Source organism: Drosophila melanogaster, chromosome 3R, assembly GCF_000001215.4.
Source record: "Drosophila melanogaster chromosome 3R".
Lineage (NCBI taxonomy): Eukaryota > Metazoa > Arthropoda > Insecta > Diptera > Drosophilidae > Drosophila > Drosophila melanogaster.
Genome location: NT_033777.3, coordinates 1,409,662 through 1,422,939, shown reverse-complemented (window position 1 = coordinate 1,422,939; position 13,278 = coordinate 1,409,662). Strand labels below are relative to the sequence as shown.

Sequence of the window (13,278 nt, the reverse complement as noted above, 5' to 3'; positions counted from 1 at the left end):
CCACCTATCCAGATTAGTTTACCACCACGAGTGAAAGTTGAGTCCGAACTATCGGCACGAGTTGGGTCTTCACAAATAAAATCTGTCTTATAAACAAGATTTAACAGAAGCCGATAACATAAAAGAGGAAACATTTAGCTTTTCTAACGCTAAGGACATTTAATCTTTCAAGATAATGATGAGCTATTTTCTGCCATATGTTCTGGTGATTTTTGGTCGGATAGTATGGTGGTAAAAGAGTTCGAACCTAAGATTAAAAATAAGTACAAGGGGCCCAGGGGAATTAAACATCCCTCACGTGGCCCATTCCGCCTATTTAGCTTCATCCTTTTCTTCAAAAAAATAACATCTAGTCCTAATATATTCTATCAAAATGCTGGCAGCTTGCGTAGCAAACTAACTAAATTGTATTCTGATAACCTCTTCTTTTCACCCATATAATTGTGTTTAAATAGACTTGGTTGAAGCCGGAGATACATAACTCCGAAGACTTCGCAGGTAAGTTCCAGTTCGCACAGGATCCGAAACAGTTTTATCAATTACAGAGGAATCTCTAAATTATCGGCTATTCCAAAAAGTTTTGATTTTTTGAAATCACTCCTCTTTTTGAGCACTTTTGTCGATCAATCATATCACCGTGTCAGCACGGTTTTATGAAACGCAGATCAATAACCGCTAACCTCTTGGAGCTTACTTCTAATATAAAGTCATTTTTGAAATTTATTTTGTGATATTATGATTCGGCTATTACTATTTCTAAGCTTTATTTAAATAATAATAACGTTAAGGCAATGCAAAACAATAATTTTTGGCATGGTGCCAATTGAACAAAAATAATATAGATTTAAAGTCTAAGAACTTCTAAGGTGAAGGGCATATTTTGTCACTATTACAATGCATGACCATACGTTTGCACACATACAGTTTTCAGCTATCCCTGCATGCGTAGAAAAGAGCTGTTCGCTGTAGCGCTCTCCGCTCTCTTGCTTTCAAACAAAAATTCGAGAGAGCCTGGAGCCAGCTCAACAGCCACGGCGGAAAAATCGTGTGCCAAAAAATCGTATGGCGTTACACACCTTGTTATTCCAGTGTCTTTGGAGCCATCTTGGTCCGCTTCTTTTTACCTTATTTATTAACGTCCTCCCCTTAGTAATAAAACATTCGCGTGTACTTATGAACGCAGACGATGTTAAATTATGCCTCCGGCACAAGGACATTTCGCGCCATTTGGACTTACAATCCGATCTAGACAGATTTCAAATATGGTGCCGTGATAACGTATTAAACTTAAATGGCTCCAAGTGTAAAGTTATGACCTTATGTCGTGTCAACCCAATACGCACGACTTACACTCTAAGTGGGTGCCCTTTGAACAGAATAACACGGGTTGATGTTCTTGGTGCTTGGTTTTGACTAAACCTTATATTTTTCGCTAGACCGTCCGATTTTTTAGTATAAATCACAATACGTAGTCCTCAATTTTGAAATAAACACAGCGGAGAGGTAAATGCCCGTCATTGCGTTAATAAAGAAAGATCGAATGAACCGGAGATTCAGTGTAAGATACAATTGTAGTAGGCTAGATGATAGAGATAGTAAGTAAAAGTTTTTCATGTGATTGAAGTATGATTTCTTTGAATTCGGCGTATGAACCAACGTTCTTTAAGAGGAAAAGACTGCGAATTATTTTTGTGTGGGTGGTATTAATGTGTGCTCTTTGAATAATTTCAAAATCTACATCGCTCTCAATATAAATGGTAATGAGATAATAAAGAGACCAGTAAAATTTATTTGGGCTTTTCAAGTGTCAATACACCATATTGAATTGTGGTAATGGAGTTACCGAATATTATTGAATGCTGTACTTTATTTTTATCGGATTTAATAAAGATTATTGGTTTTTTAATAAAATTTATTGGTTTTTCTGTTAAATGAATAAGGTTGCTATTGTCTTCTTCTGCACTATGTTGAGTCACTATGATGATTTTCTTTAATTTTAATTCTTGATAATGCATCGGCAACTGAATTTTCCTTCCCTTTAATATAATATATTTTAAATTGGTATTCGCTTAATCTAACTCTACATCTTTCTAACATAGCATTCGGTTCCTTTAAGTTATAAAGCCATCTAAGAGGTTGATGGTCACTAGCAATGAGAAACTGTCGCCCTAGTTAATAATGTCGAAAAGTTTTTGTGGAAAGGAAAGCCCCGAAGGCCAAGTTACTTGCATCTGTGGTTAAAACAAATTTCTTTTCAAAATCAGGTAATTGTAAAATTTGGTCTCGAATTATCAAAGCCATAAGTTTTTCGAATGCCTCTATGTACTCAAGTTTTTGCGTATCTATCTTTTCTTCTTTTTTAAGCAGCTGGTCATGGGTTTTGCTCTGTCTGCGTAATTTGGAATATATTTGCGATAATATCCTGTTAATCCAAGGAAAGCTATAATCTCTTACTTTTGTCGGAATTGGGTATGAAACTATGGCTTTAACTTTAATAGGATTTGGTTTAATACCACCAAGAAAGTTTGCTTCTTTTTTTAAGAACTCATATTTGTCTAGTTGCAATTTTAAATTTGCTTTTGCGCGCTTTAAAAACAAATTGTATTGAATTTAAATGTTCTGTGTGGGATGTTGAAGAAGTTATAATATCATTTAGATACACCAAACAGTGTTTGTTAAGCACCGGTCGAAGGATATTATTCATGCACCTTTGAAAATTAGCGGGTGCATTCCTAAGGCCAAATGGCATTCGAAGGTATTCGTAATAACCGCTTTTGATGGAGAATGAAGTTTTAGGAATGGATTCATCGTCCATTTCTATTTGGTGAAATCCTTTTGCACACATCTACTGTTGTAAAATATTGGCATTTACCCAGTTTGCCAAGAATTTCGTTCATATTTGGAATTGGATATCTGTTAGGTATGGTTATTTTATTTAGCTTTCTATAGTCAATTACAACCCTGTACTTCATTATGCCAGAAGCATCGGGTTTTTTGGTTCGGCCCAATTAGGACCATTGTATGGCGAATTACTTTCCCTAATTAATCCTTTATTTAGCATTTCCTGTACTTGGTTTTTTAACTTAAATTTCGTGTGTTTGCGCAAGTGGGTATTGTTTTGAATAAATTGGTGTTGTATTTAGCGAGCTCTGCGAGCTCTGGGCAGTGCTTGGCTAGGCGATTTCTGTGGCGCTCTAGCCTGTCGTGATACCGGCTGGAAAGCATGTTTATTGCCTCGAAGACAGTGACTAGCTTGAGGTCTTTCTGCAGGGTTGTGTTCCTTACGAACCATTCGCAGCTGGTAATCATCCTGGCGATTTTGTTTTGGGCAGCCTAAATGCGACGAATTTGACTGTCACAAGCCAATCCCCAAATCTGACAGCCATATGGGCACTATAATTTGCTTGTAAATTATCACCTTTTTGGAGAGTGACAATTTACTTCGGGAATTAATTAACTAGAAGTGTTTTGACGCTGCTGCACGTATACGCACTCTCATCGCACTCACTTGCTTCGAGAAGTTTAGTCTCCGATCCAAGATTACACCAAGATATTTGCCTGAATTGGACTGGTGGACAGGGGTGCCATCGAAGAGCACATCCTTTTCAGTGTGTAGCACACATTCGCTGATTTGTCACCATTGATGCCAATGTTCCAACGTCTTGCCCATTCCACAAATGTTTATGCGAAGTCCTGGATGCCGTCAGAAGCATCGAGTTCGTAGCACCTGTAGGTGACACACACGTCGTCAGCAAATGTGGCCAACAATGACGTCCCATGTCATAGCTGTACAGGCAGAATAGCAGCGGACCAAGCTGCCACATTAGGCTCATTTGACAGAGCCGAGTGGAATCGTACCGCAAATCTTATCTTTTCGAGATACGACCTCAGGAGTCCGAAGTATGGAGCAGGGAGCGTATTCTTAATTTTGAGCAGGAGACCGGAGTGCCACACCCGATCGAACTTCTCACTTACATCCAGGAAGATTGCATTACAGTATTCCTTCCTTTCGAAAGCCGATAGGATTTGTTTGACCACTCGGTGTAGTTGTTCTACCGTACAGTATCCAGCACGAAAACCAAACTGATGCTCGGACAGTATACCCTTCGCTTCCATAATCCTGACCATCCGGGCTGCAATCAGTCTCTCAAACACCTTCGAGATCGAAGGGAGGAGACTGATTGGCCGGTAGGACCCAGGGTTCTTTTCAGGCTTTCCAGGTTTGTTTATCATGGAAATAATACCGAGCTTCCAATGTGGAGGGAAGTATTGCAGCCTCACCATAGCGTTGAATAACAACGTAATGTAGAGGATCGCACATCTCGGTAGTGCCTATAGGGTGTAATTGCAGATAGTGTCATGCCCTGGAGCTTTTTTGGGATTTTGTTTGGCAATGACGTTGGCAATCTCGCCGGGAGTAATCTGTTGCATCGACAGGTCCATTTTGAGCGCTTGGGACAGCTGGTCGTGAGTCGCGTCAACATCCTGGGGACTGGCGATGTTGGCTGGAATCGCTCCGCGAGGTGAACAGCAAACACTTCGGCTTGCTCTGTGTCAGTCCGGCACCATGCACCACTATTGTCAGCCAATGGCTCTTTCCTTGCACATCGCCTTTTGATAGTGCGGTAGTCTTCCATAGCGAGTGAGTCGCATCAGATTCGTTACCAGTATTTGCAAGCCTGTCATCGAATCATGCTGATTTATGTTCGATCGGGGCGCGATGTAAAATACACTTTGCTAGCTTAGGACCAGATTCGCTAGCTCTCTTCGATTGCATCTTCCCGCTCCCCATAGCCAGTGGGATGCATTCAAGTCGCTCGCGACGAGGAGTTTGGAACCTTGTTGATCCAGAATGCATTTAAATTCATCCGTATTCCATATGAACATCGGAGGGCAGTATATCGCGCCAAAATTGACATGGCCATGGCCCGTTTTGGTGGCTGCACACGCGAGTTGCACCTTGTCAGTGGCTATTGGTGTAAGAGGGAAGTGGACTAGGCTGGATTTGACCAGGATCGCTGCTCCACCTTTGAGGTTGCCAACGCTCTGGTCGTTGGCAGTGTAGGACACAAATCCAAATATTTTGGGTGCCTGTGCCTCCTTGTAATGAGTCTCGCTGAGCAGCAGGACGTCGATCTCTCGACGTTCCACACTAAGATGCGCATCATTATGGTGCTTGATGCGCTTGGAAAGCAGTAAGCAGATTGATGATCTGCCCCTGCTGCTGTGACTGTTGTTGCTTTTGTTTCGCCATCATTAATTCCATCTGCATCTCTTGAATCGAGCGCAAGGAATTAATATTTTCATTTATCGTCTGCAGGATGGCTTCAATGCTGCTGCTAGCATCCATCGAGCGCTGAAGTGTACCCCTAGACGACCTTAGCCGGCTGCGGCTCCTTTGACGACTGAGGCTTCTATCATTGGGCTGCTGCTTTTGTTGTTGGTGCGTCAAGCTCAGTGGTTGCTTATGGTGAACGGACCCTTCGGCCACATCTGCATACGATACACCTATTCTAGAAGAGGGGATCTCCCTACCTCCAGATAAGCCCTGTGTAGTTGGTCGCTCCTTTACCTCGGTTCTTCCGGCCACTCCACTTCTGGGTCTGGATCGCTGCATGAACGCTTGTAGCTTGGTGCAACCATTGTAATTTGCAGGATGCTGTCCACCACAATTGTAGCAAGTGCACAGCTCGATACGTGGCCTAGTACAGTCCTTGCCTGGCTGTTCGCCGGCACATCTCACACAAATGTGGGTCTTACGGCAGTATTTGGCTGTATGGCGAAACTGCTGACAACGATGGCATTGAAGGTTCCTGGTTCCTGGTACCTGGTTCGTTTCGCCTTAGCGGTGTATATATGTCGAGCACCTTGTGACCGATTTTTTCCAGCTTTTCCTTGGTTTGATATTGTAGCAATTTGCTTAATCAACGCAAAATCTAGTGATTTTTGTGGTGGACCATTATTTTCCATTTTCCGTTGCGATTTTAAGCGACACGAATTTGGAAATTTTAAGGCACACCTGTTAGTATGCAACAAATCTCCATGGTCCTAGACTTGAACCCTGGGATAGATAAGCTTTAAGCTCACACATAGCTGTTTGCGCGATCGCGTGGAAGCTTGGCAGCGGAGCCCCACTTCGAGTAAATAAACTTTGCCTTTTTTGAATGAAAATGTTTAAGTTTCACTATTATTTCACTGGGGGGTCGCTATTTACGATATGTGCCAGTATTCTGGACTTGTCCATAAGTTTTTACCGCAAAAACTAATTTCACTTCTTCCACTTTATCAGCTGCGCATTGTTAGACACGCACCTTTTCCTAGAGAGGAGAGAGAGTGAGTCAAATGCTAAAGCTGAACAAGTGAACTGTCAAATAAACCAAGAGAAGCTAATTGGTGTGTTTTAAGATTAAAGGACCCGAAACCGTTTTGTTGTTCTCCCAGAATAAGCATATGGAAAGGCCCCAATTGCTTCTATTCCCTTGTCATTGGCAAAGAACAAATTAGAGCTGAGAATGGACAAATGTGAGTTTCTGCAATCGAGTGTACAATATTAAGGATTTTTAATAACAAGTAAGAGGCCAATGACAAGGGAATAGAACCAATTGGGGATTTTCCAGTACCAGTTAGGGTAGCTTTTTTCGATTTTGTTCATGTTTTTGAAGATTTATTAAGGGTTTTTAACAGTTGCAAAACCTTTATCAGACTAATTGAAGAAAGACAAAGAACTTTCGTTTCAAGAAAACGAGTAAGAATGTTTTGAGACAGTTAAGAAAAAGTTAGTGGAAGCTCCAGTGTTAGGGTTATATTGTTATAAGGATGAAATAGAGTGACATACAGATGCAAGAACCCAAGGCTTTGGTGCAGTGTTATTGCAAAAAAAAGGGGATATGAAATGGCACTCTATATTTTATTACTTGAAAGGTAAAACAAAGGATGAGGCCAAATATCGTAGTTTTTAATTCGAAATATAAGCCATCCTATATTGGAACAGGTTTAGGATGTTATAGGGCAGGGTGTAACGTCCACGGGTCGAGGCAACGCTCGGCCTGGGACCACCTTTGCCGAGCACTGACTCCACTTCCCTTTCGAACACGCCATGTCCTTGTCGTCTACTCCGGAGGACTACCTGTCGGTTAGTATGGGTTGAGGATGTTATGGGGCAGGGTGTATCATCCATGGTCGAGGCAACGCTCGGCCTGGGACCACCTTTACCGACCACTGACCCTTTCAAACACGTCATATTCTTATCTTCCCTTCCCAAGGTCCTCCTGCCGGCTGGAACGGGCTTAGGATGTATGGGGCTGGGTGTATCGTCCACGGGCGGGGCAACGCTCGGCCTGGGACCGCCTTTGCTGACCACTGACTCCACTGTCCCCTTCAGACACGCCAGGTCCTTCTCCTCCACTCTCGGGATCACTCTTTACTTGCACTGCTCGTCCTTCCGTGTCCTACGGTCCTCTTGCTGCCCGACGCTTCCACTGTTTGTTCTTTACCGACTTATCCGCGCGTTTTCACTCCCGAACTCCTTCTTTCAATGCTCCGTCTCACTACCTCCTTCCACGCGCGATCTGGTTGACTAACTCCAACTCCTCCGCCTTCAGACTCCGTTCCGACTGCGCGCTGACCGCGCGACTCGCGCCGGTTCTCTCCTCGACTAGACTCCTCACAATCTATGTACAAGGAAATAGATTTAAAATTGCTTTGGACTGCAACGCATTAACCTTAACGTTTAGTAGAGTAGAATTAAACCTTCGGATTGCGAGGTGGGCATTAGAACTATTAGAGTACGCATATTAGAAAGCAAATGCAGCATGTGGATGCATTGAGCAGAAATACGAACATATTAGTGATAGAAACTAATAGTTTTGAAGATAATTTGATTATTTCTCAAGCAAAAGATGAAAAGTTGAAAGATATTAACATAAAGTTAGAGAAAACGAAAGATACCATTTTTGAAATGAGAAATGGAAGGCAAATGTGGATTGTTGTTTTATGTACCAGAAGAAATGGAAAAGAAAATTTTATATAAAAATCACAATGATTTATGTCACTTAGGGTGTGATAAGGTTATAGGTACTATTATTATTATTGGTTTTCGAATATAAAAGGGAAAGTTCTTACGCACATTTCACACATTTTCACCAAAGTCGGGAAAAGAAGAAGGTATACTGCATAGCATCCCAAAGGGGAACGTGCCGTTTGAGATAATACACATCGATCATTATCATTATAAAGATAACTGTAGAACAAAGAAACATCTGTTTGTAATAATAGACGGATTCACTAAATATGTTAGGTTATACGAAACAAAGACAACGAACACAAAAGAAGGTTTTCTAGCTTTAACGGATTAATTTAGATCATTTAGCACAGGGTGGAAGTGCAGTTATTGTCAAACATACTTTCCAGTACAAACAAATAGACAACCTCTGCTCAAATATAATGCAAGTGGCATCGATTGAAAAAAAATGTATGCATTCAAATATCTCTATAGCTGCAGTCTACATCCCACCAAGACACTCTTGGTAGCTCGATAATTTCAACTCTCTCTTTCGAGGGCTAGGAAGACACTTTACTGCTGGAGGCGACTATAACGCAAAGCACCCATGGTGGGGTTCAAGATTAGTAAATCCAAAAGGTGCAACTATACAAATGCATAAATAACAATAAATATTCAACCTTATCAACTGGTAAACCGACGTACTGGCCAACAGATCTTAGTAAAATCCCAGATCTGCTGGATTTTATTGTATTCTCTGGATTACCAGAAAGCAATTTCCAAATAGAGGAGAATTTTGATTTGAGCTCTGATCATACACCGATTATTGTAACCTATGGTACTACAGTTTGTTTCAAACAGAAGCATTACAGAACAATTAACGCAAAAACCAATCTATGTGCTTTCAAAAACTGGCTCGAAATTAGGAGAAGAAATTGAGTCTGCAATTGAAGCTTTGACAAATTCGATTCAAGCAGCTGGGTACATGTTTACTACACCGCCAAATGAAAGTACAAGCAGGCAAACTTTTCTACCACTAAAACTAAGAACGCAAATAGCTGAAAAAAAGCTTCGAAAAATATGGCAAACAACGCAAAGCCCAATAGACAAAAGAAAATTCAACAAGGCTGCCAAGAACCAGAATAGCAGACTGTGGGAAATTAAAAATGAAGCGACAGCCGAATACCTTCGAAATCTTGATCCAAACACAAATTACCTTTATTATAGTCTGTGGAAAGCAACTAAATATCTAAAGAGCCCAACCAGAAGGGATACCATTGGAATTGTCTTCATATCGTTTAAGAAAAATGTTACCTGCACTGGACGAACTTAACATCATACCCGAACACCAGTTTGGGTTTAGAAGAGGGCACGGAACAATTGAGCAACGTCACCGCATCACTCATGCAATAGAAAAAAAAATCATTTGAACTTCAACCCCGACGGACGTGTTTTTATCAGAGCTCCAGTTAATATCGAAGTTTAAAAGCAAAATTCAAGCCCAAGTGCAACCATCATATAAAAGCGAAATAACGCTTACACATATTTATATGTGTTAAAAACCTTATATATCTCTGTGAAGAAGATAAACAAAAAAACAAGTAAAAACAATAAACAAACAAAAATATGACCGCATCCGACGCTCAAAATCAGAAGCGAGAGCTTCAAGCTAAACAAAACAAAAACAACTCCTACCTCTCATATCAAACTACACAAACAATTATCAAAGCTTACACCCTCAAAGTAATGGAAGAGCGCGATCTTGCTCTCCAGCATTGGAGAGACCCAAAAATTGCAAAACCTTTATCAGACTAATTGAAGAAAGACAAAGAACTTTCGTTTCAAGAAAACGAGTAAGAATGTTTTGAGACAGTTAAGAAAAAGTTAGTGGAAGCTCCAGTGTTAGGGTTATATTGTTATAAGGATGAAATAGAGTGACATACAGATGCAAGTACCCAAGGCTTTGGTGCAGTGTTATTGCAAAAAAAAGGGGATATGAAATGGCACTCTATATTTTATTACTTGAAAGGTAAAACAAAGGATGAGGCCAAATATCGTAGTTTTTAATTCGAAATATAAGCCATCCTATATTGGAACGGGCTTAGGATGTTATAGGGCAGGGTGTAACGTCCACGGGTCGAGGCAACGCTCGGCCTGGGACCACCTTTGCCGAGCACTGACTCCACTTCCCTTTCGAACACGCCATGTCCTTGTCGTCTACTCCGGAGGACTACCTGTCGGTTAGTATGGGTTGAGGATGTTATGGGGCAGGGTGTATCATCCATGGTCGAGGCAACGCTCGGCCTGGGACCACCTTTACCGACCACTGACCCTTTCAAACACGTCATATTCTTATCTTCCCTTCCCAAGGTCCTCCTGCCGGCTGGAACGGGCTTAGGATGTATGGGGCAGGGTGTATCGTCCACGGGCGGGGCAACGCTCGGCCTGGGACCGCCTTTGCTGACCACTGACTCCACTGTCCCCTTCAGACACGCCAGGTCCTTCTCCTCCACTCTCGGGATCACTCTTCACATGCACTGCTCGTCCTTCCGTGTCCTACGGTCCTCTTGCTGCCCGACGCTTCCACTGTTTGTTCTTTACCGACTTATCCGCGCGTTTTCACTCCCGAACTCCTTCTTTCAATGCTCCGTCTCACTACCTCCTTCCACGCGCGATCTGGTTGACTAACTCCAACTCCTCCGCCTTCAGACTCCGTTCCGACTGCGCGCTGACCGCGCGACTCGCGCCGGTTCTCTCCTCGACTAGACTCCTCACAATCTATGTACAAGGAAAGAGATTTAAAATTGCTTTGGACTGCAACGCATTAACCTTAACGTTTAGTAGAGTAGAATTAAACCTTCGGATTGCGAGGTGGGCATTAGAACTATTAGAGTACGCATATTAGAAAGCAAATGCAGCATGTGGATGCATTGAGCAGAAATACGAACATATTAGTGATAGAAACTAATAGTTTTGAAGATAATTTGATTATTTCTCAAGCAAAAGATGAAAAGTTGAAAGATATTAACAAAAAGTTAGAGAAAACGAAAGATACCATTTTTGAAATGAGAAATGGAAGGCAAATGTGGATTGTTGTTTTATGTACCAGAAGAAATGGAAAAGAAAATTTTATATAAAAATCACAATGATTTATGTCACTTAGGGTGTGATAAGGTTATAGGTACTATTATTATTATTGGTTTTCGAATATGAAAGGGAAAGTTCTTACGCACATTTCACACATTTTCACCAAAGTCGGGAAAAGAAGAAGGTATACTGCATAGCATCCCAAAGGGGAACGTGCCGTTTGAGATAATACACATCGATCATTATCATTATAAAGATAACTGTAGAACAAAGAAACATCTGTTTGTAATAATAGACGGATTCACTAAATATGTTAGGTTATACGAAACAAAGACAACGAACACAAAAGAAGGTTTTCTAGCTTTAACGGATTATTTTAGATCATTTAGCACAGGGTGGAAGTGCAGTTATTGTCAAACATACTTTCCAGTACAAACAAATAGACAACCTCTGCTCAAATATAATGCAAGTGGCATCGATTGAAAAAAAATGTATGCATTCAAATATCTCTATAGCTGCAGTCTACATCCCACCAAGACACTCTTGGTAGCTCGATAATTTCAACTCTCTCTTTCGAGGGCTAGGAAGACACTTTACTGCTGGAGGCGACTATAACGCAAAGCACCCATGGTGGGGTTCAAGATTAGTAAATCCAAAAGGTGCAACTATACAAATGCATAAATAACAATAAATATTCAACCTTATCAACTGGTAAACCGACGTACTGGCCAACAGATCTTAGTAAAATCCCAGATCTGCTGGATTTTATTGTATTCTCTGGATTACCAGAAAGCAATTTCCAAATAGAGGAGAATTTTGATTTGAGCTCTGATCATACACCGATTATTGTAACCTATGGTACTACAGTTTGTTTCAAACAGAAGCATTACAGAACAATTAACGCAAAAACCAATCTATGTGCTTTCAAAAACTGGCTCGAAATTAGGAGAAGAAATTGAGTCTGCAATTGAAGCTTTGACAAATTCGATTCAAGCAGCTGGGTACATGTTTACTACACCGCCAAATGAAAGTACAAGCAGGCAAACTTTTCTACCACTAAAACTAAGAACGCAAATAGCTGAAAAAAAGCTTCGAAAAATATGGCAAACAACGCAAAGCCCAATAGACAAAAGAAAATTCAACAAGGCTGTCAAGAACCAGAATAGCAGACTGTGGGAAATTAAAAATGAAGCGACAGCCGAATACCTTCGAAATCTTGATCCAAACACAAATTACCTTTATTATAGTCTGTGGAAAGCAACTAAATATCTAAAGAGCCCAACCAGAAGGGATACCATTGGAATTGTCTTCATATCGTTTAAGAAAAATGTTACCTGCACTGGACGAACTTAACATCATACCCGAACACCAGTTTGGGTTTAAAAGAGGGCACGGAACGATTGAGCAACGTCACCGCATCACTCATGCAATAGAAAAAAAAATCATTTGAACTTCAACCCCGACGGACGTGTTTTTATCAGAGCTCCAGTTATTATCGAAGTTTAAAAGCAAAATTCAAGCCCAAGTGCAACCATCATATAAAAGCGAAATAACGCTTACACATATTTATATGTGTTAAAAACCTTATATATCTCTGTGAAGAAGATAAACAAAAAAACAAGTAAAAACAATAAACAAACAAAAATATGACCGCATCCGACGCTCAAAATCAGAAGCGAGAGCTTCAAGCTAAACAAAACAAAAACAACTCCTACCTCTCATTCACCCACATATCAAACTACACAAACAATTATCAAAGCTTACACCCTCAAAGTAATGGAAGAGCGCGATCTTGCTCTCCAGCATTGGAGAGACCCAAAAATTGCAAAACCTTTATCAGACTAATTGAAGAAAGACAAAGAACTTTCATTTCAAGAAAACGAGTAAGAATGTTTTGAGACAGTTAAGAAAAAGTTAGTGGAAGCTCCAGTGTTAGGGTTATATTGTTATAAGGATGAAATAGAGTGACATACAGATGCAAGTACCCAAGGCTTTGGTGCAGTGTTATTGCAAAAAAAAGGGGATATGAAATGGCACTCTATATTTTATTACTTGAAAGGTAAAACAAAGGATGAGGCCAAATATCGTAGTTTTTAATTCGAAATATAAGCCATCCTATATTGGAACGGGTTTAGGATGTTATAGGGCAGGGTGTAACGTCCACGGGTCGAGGCAACGCTCGGCCTGGGACC

At 40.8% G+C, this 13,278-nt stretch overlaps 1 protein-coding gene across 1 annotated transcript in view; it reads right to left on the bottom strand.

Moving 5' to 3' along the window:
* Positions 1–13,278, bottom strand: part of Myo81F (Myosin 81F) — a 1,965,857-nt gene that overhangs the window by 1,109,993 nt on the left and 842,586 nt on the right. The gene's annotated exons all lie outside the window — the stretch shown is intronic.